Source organism: Nicotiana tomentosiformis, chromosome 4, assembly GCF_000390325.3.
Source record: "Nicotiana tomentosiformis chromosome 4, ASM39032v3, whole genome shotgun sequence".
Lineage (NCBI taxonomy): Eukaryota > Viridiplantae > Streptophyta > Magnoliopsida > Solanales > Solanaceae > Nicotiana > Nicotiana tomentosiformis.
Window position 1 is genome coordinate 43,839,389 of NC_090815.1, and position 10,908 is coordinate 43,850,296.

The following is a 10,908-nucleotide window of genomic DNA, read 5'->3' on the forward strand; positions in this document are numbered from 1 at the left end:
TCTAGCGCATTCATGATTTGTTTCTTTCCTAAGTTTGAGATTTTCTTGAAAGCCATGAATTATGGAATTACTTGTGAAAGAAGTGCATGATTTTAGATATTTGAATAAATAAACATCATATACCAATACCCTACAACCCAACAATTTAAGCCCAAACTCATTAGGGTCCAAATCTTTCCAACTTTAAAGCAAGTTTGAATGTCATATTTCCAAAAATATGATTAAGCATATAGCATTTAAGGACTAACTTACATTATTATTTATAAAGTTTAAAGGCAAATAAATAAAATCACATGAAATAAGATAAAAAGAACATAGGGAAGAATAAACCTTTAATGCAAAATTTTCAATTAAATGAGTCCCCAAGAACAGGTACAATACGAACGTCGAACAAGCATCAGTGACGAATAACATCAAACCTAGTGAACGGAGCTACAACGGAATCCTCGACCTCGACTATTGACTCCACTTTTTGGCGTGTAAAAAGGGATGTTATAAAGTACTTTTGTTGGGTTTTGGGTGATGACTTGCTGGATTTTTCGAACGAAAGACGAAGAAAGAATGATACGAGTAGAAATTCTCTCAGCATAGAAGAAGAAAAACAATGTCTCTCCATTCCCTCCTCCCTTCTTTTTTTTTTCTCCTTCTCCCCCTTTTTCTCCTCACATTTCTCTTCTATTTATAGAAAATTTTTCGGAATGTTTTAATATTTTTATTTCTTTTAAATGATTTTATTATTTTTATATTTTTTAATTAAAAAGTACCCACTTACCTTTTTTTTTATTTTTTTTAAAAAGTAAATAAATTCCCACTTTTCTTTGCTTTTAGTTTTAATTTCCCATTTTTTTACTTTTATTATATTTAAATTCTCACTGTTTGTTTACTTTTCTTTATTTATTTTCCACTTATTTTACTTTTCTTTTTTTTAATTTCCACTCACTTTTACTTTTTTAAAAACATTTTCAGCTACCTTTACTTTTATTTTTTTAATTCCAGCTTTCTTTTACTTTTCATTTTTTAAATTTCCACATTCTTTTACTTTTATGTTTTTAATTTTCCACTTTATTTTACTTTTTTATTAAAACATTTCCACCTACTATTAATTTTACTTTTTAATTCCATACTTCTACTTTTCCTATTTATTTTATTGCCATCCGAAAATTTTAAAAATATTTAATTTATTTTGATTTTTTAATTTATTTTATTTTAAAATAAAAATAAAAATAAAAATAATACTAATAGTAATAATTGACCTTTTAAATTATTTTTTTATTTTTATCCTATAAAACAATTGTAACAAAGCTAAAAATATATATTAAATTTCTAAAAATATTTACAAAGTAGAAGGTGAAAAATAATTCAAATGTAGTCTAAAATTAGGTGCTCACAGCTGCCCCTCTTTGCTTGGAAACATGAAAAGTTTCGAGGCAAAGAATAAGTGAGTCATGTAACTAATTTTTGACCAAATCTTTATTCAATAAGGAAAAGAAATAAAAGATAGGGTGCAACCGAGTCCTGATTTTGGATAGCCTACATATCCCGGGTTATATGGGAATCAAGTCACGTGTAGTTCAAGGAGAATGGTGGAATGATGAGTTGAGGAGACGAGTAAGGTTCCGTCGAGACTCCGGCCCGCGGTCCTACTATTATATCAAAATAAAAAAGAAACTAAATAAGCCTATCATCTGTGAGTTACAAAATTCCTATTTGTGAGTCTTCTGAAACTTGATTTGAGTCTTGACTGGTTCTTCATGTAGACTCTGATCTAAACCTTGATGCTCGCTAGTTGGATGCTAGTTCATTGTTCTATAGCTTCTTCTAATCAAAACGGGACTCCAATACTTGTGGCTTCAGTCATGTCTTGAGCATTACACATCTTCTCAACTGCTTTTGCATTTTGGATTCACCTATTTTTTCTTTTCTTTTTATTCTGAATTGAGACTTCTTCTTTTGGTCATCTCGAACCTTGTGCCTTGGGGTAAACCTACTCAGAACAAAAACAAACAAACGAAAATTTTCTGCCCCAGTTTGCACTAGAAAAATTTTGTGAGTTATTGTAACAAAATTCTAAACTACTTCTTTATTGAAAGCAATAAAAGGTCGAGAATGGTGTACCCCGAAAAAAAACAGAGACTAAGGAATGGAGACCATATGTCTAAAATGAAAGAAACTAGGGAGTGGAGACCCTATGTTGAAAAAACAATTAGGGATTAGTGTACCCTGATACTGGTAAGGAAATGTAACCAGAGGTTGGTACCCTGTATTACGGAAAAGAAATGTAACCAGGGGTTGGTGCCCTGTATTACTGAAATAAAATGAATTCCCTGGGCGAAAAGGTTCTACCTGGGGTAAACTGCGAAAAGCGAGCCTGGGCAAAGAGTACTTCTACCCGGAATATGAGCTGGATCTCCCTAGGCGAAAAGTTTCTACCTGGGTTAAGCTACGTAAAACAACATGAGCAAAGAGTACTTCTACCCGGAACTATGAGCTGGATCCCCCTAGGTGAAAAGGTTCTACCTAGGTTAAGCTACATAAATTAAACCTGAGCGAAGAGTATTTCTACACGGAACTATGAGCTGGATCCCCCTAGGTGAAAATGTTCTACCTGGGTTAAGCTACGAAAAACAACCTGAGCGAAGAGTACTTCTACCTGGAACTATGAGCTGGATCCCCCTAGGTGAAAAGTTTTTACCTGGGTTAAACTACATAAAATAACCTGAGTGAAAAGTACTTCTACCCGGAGCTATGAGTTGGATCCCCCTAGGTGAAAAGTTTCTGCCTGGGTTAAGCTATGTAAAATATCCTGGGCGAAGAGTACTTCTACCCGGAAATATGAGCTGAATCCCCCTAGGCGAAAAGGTTCTACCTAGGTTAAGCTACGAAAATAATCTGTAATAGTGATGCATGCTGAAAATAAAAGAAAATAGAGATTTTGTGAAACTCACCTTTGGTGACATTCGTCCTTTAGGAATCGCCATTCTGCACTGCTTTGTTCCTGCTGCAAACAAAAATAAATTGTGAGTCTTAAAAGTGGTGGTCAGTTTATGGCCTTGATGTCTTTGGTAGCTTGGCTTTGTGCCCATCTTCTTTTGATGATGATTTCAACCTTGGCAGCTTGGCTTTGTGCCCATCTTCTTTTGATGATGATTTCAACCTTCCACTAGATGTTTCGTGAATACCACTTGTATTTCTGGCCCGGAGAGCCTTTGACTTTTCAAACTTTTACATGACGGTTGGTCGCGTGGGACTTAACCTTTTCAACTTTATTTTGCCTTTGTGGCATTTCACTTTCGACTTCTTTCCTCCAAAACTTTCAATTCCAGAGCATTGGGGAACCTTTGGCTTTTCAAACTTTGCCAAAATGGTTTGCCACTTGGGACTTAACCTATTCAACTTCATTTTACCTTGTAGGCACTTTCAATTTGATTTCCTCCTTTCGAGAGTTTTTGATTTCAAAGCATCAACCACCATGGCCAATCGGGGTTGACTTGATGCCCCTGCCAAGGATGGGTGCCTCTTGAATATTAGTTTGTATTAAACGAAAGCCCTGTAAATCAGTCTTGCTATCCCTTATTTGCCTTAGTTTTGGAACAGAGTTAGACCGAAAGGGATTCAAAGAAAAATAAACAATGGAATGGACAATGATTTTAGACAAGAGGTATCCCTTTCGGGGGAAGGAAAGAAGGACTTTTCTGGAGTATACGTGGACTTCAATGAACATGACATGCCTTTTGGACTGGATGTATGATCTGTGTAAACCGTCTGACTCTCGAAAATTCATCAAACTTTTGCCTCGAAACTGAGAAACCTTGTCCAGGACTGTGTCGATGCCAGTAACTGTGGGAATCCTCTTTTTTGATCAGTGGCACCCTTCGCGGGTTTTAACCAACTGACTTCTCTCATTTCTCTTCTCACCATCACCTTATAGTGCTCTTTGCTAGTTTTCACTAACAAGACTCTCATTTTAATTTCTGCTTATCATCGTCTTACGGTGCCCGTGAGGGTTTTCACCAATAAGACTCTCTCATTTTATTTCTCTCATTTGATTGCATCAGATCCAAGTAAGTATATCCTCCCATTTTCAACCTCTTTGCCGATTGATCGGAAGGACTTGAACATGATTTGGGGTAAAAAGAATTTGGATTGAATTACAACTTTGGAACCTTTCAGGCGAAACCATCGCCTGACCATTATAACATCTGCCCTAATTTTACTTTTGGGGGAATTTGGATTTTTGTTTTGGTGTGACTGGACCCCAGAGAGAGGCTGCCTACGTATTCTTTTGGAATCAAGTCGAACGTAGTTTAAGGTAACTATTTTTTTTCTTCTGTTTTGTTTTGTTTTCTCTTTTTTTTTTCCTTTTTCATTTTAATATTTTCATTCATTTATTTTTCTCAATAATAACTTTCAAGTTCCAAAGAGGGTAATCAAAGAAAAGGGAACCTACTCAAAGGGTTTGCAAAAGGTTGATAGTACTTGGATAGTGAGAAAGAAAGCCTTCTTCATCCCAACCAGCGAACATTAATGTTATATAGAGGATCAAACATGTTTTGACTGCACCTACGTTGACAGTTGTTTGAGGGATATTTCCTTCGATGTTTCCCAAGTACAACACTCTCTTTTGGCAGTACTCTCGTTACAATGTATGGACCTTTTGACAATTTTGATTCTTTATTTTATTTCCTTAAAATTATCTTCATTGCATTCTGATTTTTGATTCATTATTTCAAAGTCTGACATCGTTTTAGGATTTGGGCCTGAAGTCCGCAGGCATGTCATGTTAACAAAATCTGCATTTAACAACACTGAAAAGAGAATAAGAAAAGTGACAAGATTAAGAAAAGAGACATTCCTAGACAATGAAATATTTATTTCATTTGATTTTTTTATTATTATTTTTAAAGTTTTTTGAAAGATAGAAGAGTTTACATCAGAAAGTAAGACAACAAAGTTAAACATACAGATCACACCCTCAAATAATGCGAACGCGGAAAGGATAGCAAGACCGGATACTGAGACTCCCGTGTGATAGGGATTTTTTATGTTTGGCGACCGGTTTTTGGCTTTTCTTCTGTCTCGGCAATGGCTGCAATGGCCTTCAGTGCGAGATCAAATTCTTCATTTTCACAAATCACTCAGACTATTGGCCTGGTGTTGTGAGCAGGAAAGGGATTGTTTGTCACATCATGAGCCTCCTCGTCCTAAAGAACTATTACCTTGACCTCGATGAGGTCTTCCACTACTCTTTTGAGAGTCCAACAATCTTCAATATCATGTCCCACTACTCCGGAGTGGTATTCACATCTAGCATCAGCTCGGTGCGAGGGGGACTCGGGGTTTGGCCGGTTCGGGGCTACTGGCTACAACAGACCTAGCCTGACTAGCTTTTAGAACAAGCTAGAGTATGATTCACCAATATGGGTGAACTGATTCCTTCTGAAAGGCTCTCTTGGGCGAGGATTGTATTGGTGAACATTTGGTTGAGGGATTATATAGAGCTTGGTAAGGACGAGAATGTCTGGGAGGTGGAGCTCGATTTTGTGTATAATATTGTGGTCGCGTGTAAGGTTACGCGTTCATCACCGCATAGGGAGGCGGTGCCACGACTTAAGCAGCATCTTGATGGGGATAATAGTGTTTTGGGACCTTAGGGAACATATATGATTGGTTGAATGACTTGCAGGCTCCCCTCGAACTTGAAGCCATCATGGTTCCCTCTTCCATTCTATTTCAGTTCATCAAACCCCCCGAACTATTCTGAACGGTCTGTTTAAAGGCAGCATGTCGCAAGATTTGGCTCGTTTTTAAACCATTTTTGACTATCTCGCCAATTTTGATAGCCTCGCCGAACAGATTACCCATAGCGGACATCATTTTCTGGAAGTAATCCGCCTCTTGGGCTTGTAGGAAGACTGTAACAATTTCTGCTTTGTCCATTGGAGGCTTTACCCTGGCGGCTTGCTCGCACCATTTGACAACATATTCACGGAAACTTTCCGCGATTTTCTTTTTCAAATTGGACAAACAGTTCTCTTTTTGGATTTTTTTTCACTCTTGCTTTCCTTTTTTTTTTTCCTTCGTTTTTCGCTCTTTGTTTTTTTTATTTTTTTAGTCACTCTTTTGTTTCTATTTTTTTTTACTCAATTTTTTTTCACTCGGTTTATTTATTGGCTACGATCGAATCCGATGGAAATTGCCTACGTATCATGACGCCGCATGAATCAGATCATTACGTAGTTCAGGAAGATTAGGAATAAAGGAAATAAACTAACTCTTTTTTTTTGGATTTTGAATTTTGTTTTTTAATTTCCGAAAGAAAGACTTATAATGAAGAAAAAAAATATTTTTGTATTTTGATTTGTTTTTTTTGATAATTTTTGAAAATAAAGACTTCTAAAGAAGAAAGAAATTATTTTTTTGAATTTTGATTTATTTTTTATTTATTCCATAGAAAGACTTCTAAAGAAAAAAAATATTTTTTGATTTTTATATGATTTTCTTTTTCAAATGAAAGACTTCTAAAAAGGAAAAAAATATTTTTGGTTTTAATTTTTTTTATTTGGGATTTTTCTAAGGAAAGACTTCTAAAGAATGATTTAAAGGAAAATATTTTTGGATTTTTGAAAATTGGGGGCCAGAACCGATGAGGTTTGCTTACGTATCTCACATCCGGTGAGAATCAGACCCGCATAGTTCGGTCAAAACAACTATTTTTTCTCTTCTTTTTTATTTTAATTTTTTATGAAAATTAATCTTTATAAACTATTCGCACTAGACCACATAATATATTTTTTTTATCTCTGTTTATTTAACTGATTTATGCTAAAGTCGATCAACATGCAAGCCTCTCAAATAAAGCAACAAATAGCACATAACATGACATAATGGTCTCAACAAGGTACCTGTCCTAAAACAGAACTCGGCTCCTGTGCTGACCCTTGCTAAGTCAAATGCACATGATGCAAATAAAGCGAACATACTAGGAATATCCAACATGAGGTTTATTCTTCTAGGTTTAAATTTTGATGGAGAAGGTATCTAGACTGGCTTACTCGAGCGGACAACTCGAGCTGAGGAGGGTCAGCGTACCGGTAGCATTGCTTTCCGGCTTAGTTGGTGGTGTTCCCCGCCTAAAATATGTGTGAATTAAATCCTTCACCGGGTGATAAACACCTCGGCTATCTCAAAGAAAGCGGGCTACGTCAAGCAAATGCCCAATTAATTTCAAGAAAACTCAGAGGGGTGCATGAGAAGACAATTTATATGTATAGTTCAACAATATCAAAGCGGTAAAAAGTGGGGAAGTAGCACATTAGGCACCAATAAATCACAATATATACAAAATTAATGAAGCCAAATAAAAGTCAATATGTACAAGCTTGAATTCTAGTTGAGGTCCCCAGCAGAGTTGCCAGAGCTGTCACACCTCCTTTTTACCCCAAAAGATATGTATTATGGATTGGTGTGGACTAAAGAGTTTTTCCAATTAAAGTGACAAATTTAAATAGGGATTATTTTATTTATAGAGTCGCCACCTGAAATTGATTTATTGGGTATTCCAAGCCACCTTTTATTTGAATTCCTGGTCAAAAGAAGGTTCTATTATTATTGGTCTGCGAAAACAAACTCCGGGTAAGGAATTCTGTTGACCGGAGAGAAGGTGTAGGGCATTCTTCGAGTCCCGTTATTCTAGCACGGTCGCTTTATTGATTACAACTTGTCTTGAATTATTTTTAGATAAACTGTGATTTATTGGTTTCCATGTTTTATCTATCCTCTTTTATATTAAAATATGAAATTATCTTTAAAACGAATCACGTGTGTGAATCCGTTTTGTTTATTGTGCCAAAATCATGTTACATGTATGTGTACGCAATTAATAGCATTTTTATTATATTTATGGTTGTTTCGCCCAAAGTTGCGCGATTACATACCTTGATTTTAGTTTTGGGAATCGTAATTATGTCACGCGAACATATATATAATCATGATGATTCAATTAATTAAGAGTACGCCTAAAGCATTCTAGCGCATTCATGATTTGTTTTTTTCCTAAGTTTGAGATTATTGTGAAGGCCATGAATTATAAAATTACTTGTGGAAAAAGTGTATGATTTTAGATATGTGATTAAATTAACCAGCATATACCAATACCCTATAACCCAAAAATTTAAGCTCAAACTCATTAGGGTCCAAATCTTCCCAACTTTAAAGCAAGTTTGAATACCATATTTCCAAAAACATGATTAAGCATATAGCATTTAAGGACTAACTTACATTATTATTTATAAAGTTTAAAGGTTAATAAATAAAATCACATGAAATAAGATAAAAAGAACAGAGGGAAGAATAAACCTTTAATGCAAAATTTCCAATTAAATGAGTCCCCAAGAATAGGTACAATAACTCAGACGAACGTCGAACAAGCATAAGCGACGGATAACATCAAACCTAGTGAACAAAGCTCCAACAAAATCCCCGGCCTCGACTATTGACTCCACTTTTTGGCGTGTAAAAAGGAATGTTATGAAGTATTTTTGTTGGGTTTCGGGTGATGACTTCCTGGATTTTTTGAAAGTAAGACGAAGAAAGAATGACACGAGTAGAAATTCCCTTAACGTAGAAGAAGAAAAATAATTTTCACCTACTTTTACTTTTTAATTCCATACTTCTACTTTTCCTATTTTCTTTATTCCCATCCGAAAGTTTTAAAAAATAATTAATTTATTTCGATTTTTTAATTTATTTTATTTTAAAATAAAAATAAAAATAAAAATAATACTAATAGTAATAATTGACCTTTTAAATTATTTTTAATTTTTACACTATAAAACAAATGTAACAAAGCTAAAAAAATATATTAAATTTTTAAATTTTTAAAAATATTTACATAGTAGAAGGTGAAAAAACATTCAAATATAGTCAAAAATTAGGTGCTCACAATTGATACAATTCAAGTTGAGGCTGAGGAGTTCAAGAAAAACATGGACATCTTAGCCTCGAAAAGGGAAGCTGCCCAATCACAACTGGAGTCGGCCGAGACTTAGCTCCGAGCTGCAAAAGAGAAGGCTTCGGTGCAGGTCAAGAAAATCGAGGAGCTTCATTCCCAATTGGGCTTGGCTATTTCTGATAAGGCGAACTTGGCCAATGAACTTGAGGCGGCCAAATTTGAGGTGGCCGTGGCCAATACAAAAGTCGATGCTAAAGTGTCCCAATTCAAGGTTGACGTCTAGGCCATCCAGGCACAGGCCAAGAGCATGGTGGATCATGCATGGTGGCAAGCTCGAAGGGTAACTCTTGAGAGAGTCCATGCTTAGGACTTCGATATAGTGGCTGAAATTGAGAACGCCAAAGCAGAATAAACCAGGGCCCGGAAGCTGGCCTTCCCTGGGGAAGATTCCAAGAGTTTAAGCGAGTCTGAAGGCGGGGGAGATCCCGAGGGCGGAGATGCTGCCTCCGATGAAGACCATGCTACTTAGGCCTTTATATTTTTTGCTTTCTTTTGTATTTTTTAAGGCCGTTTCAGCCATTGTAAATTTTTGAATTAAGGTAAAAAGATTATCAGGTAAATATATACAAGGCTTTCTTTTCCCTTTTGGCTTTCAAAATTTTCCTCTGATTTATTACTTGTATTCACAAAGGTTGGAATGACTTAGCATAAAAGATCTTAGGTTGTGTAAATTCAAAAAAAACCTGCCTTTTTATTTTTGAGTCATTTTTGATACCCAATATTATATATATATATATATATATATATATATATATATATATATATACACACACACACACACACACACACACACACATTCAAAATAGTGCATATACATCATCATTTGATTTATAAGCATACACAAGTATTTTCATAATTTTTCATGAATTTTAAAGACTTTAAACCAATTTATTTCTGCATGTTTATTGTATACATATCTAATACTTATCCTCCAAATTCTTTTATGATGATTTAATCCTCTAAACTTATCATTTATACCAGCATGAGGGTTTAAATATTTTTCAGTGTATTTTTTTATAATTACATTTGCATTTTAGTGCTAATTGCATATTTTTGCAATAATAGCCCATATTCATGTATAATTACATTATTTATGCAAAAAATAACTTTTTATATTTTATAATGTTAAGTTATTAGTTTTAGTCATTTTAGTACACAAATAATATTTTTGTTATTCATTAATTACTTTTATAAATTATTTTTGCTAAAATGTTGGGTATTTAAAAACTAGCCCCATAGCCCAAATAACCCCAGCCCAAACTAATGACCCACTAATCCCAACCCGGTCAGTACCCGTTTCACACTACCCGCCCCACTTACTTTTTAATCCTGGTCGTTGATCTCTCAAGATCAACGACCCTTATTATTTCCCTCATTTTAATTACCCCTTCACCCCTAACCCTAATCACTTCCCTTTGCCCGCCGCCCTAATATTCTCTCATCTCCCTTCTCTCTCTCTGAATAACCCTAAACCCGCCACCCTAAATCTTCTCCTAATCCCACCTAATATGGGATTCCACGGCTATTACTTGCCATACTCGGCCTCCTTCTGGTACTGGCTACTCTCCTATAGTGCTTGCCTAAACATGGCAAGCAGATCTCATCAAAATTGAACCAAAATCGGTTCAAATCCCTGATTTTTGAATGTTATTCCGTCCATGTTCATCCTATGCCGTGTGAGTCCGATTTTGTTTATATTCTGTTGACTCTTACTTACCCTAAAACTAGGGTTTACAGAATCGAACCAAAATTGGTTCAAATCTCTAATTTTAAGCGAGGTTTCCTTCTATATTCATCTTATTCTGTGCAACGTTTGATTTTGTATTTTTAGATTCTGCCAATTTTTGTACTTTCCCTAAAATTACGGTTTTGAAATTTCTCTCTTTTCTTTACTGATT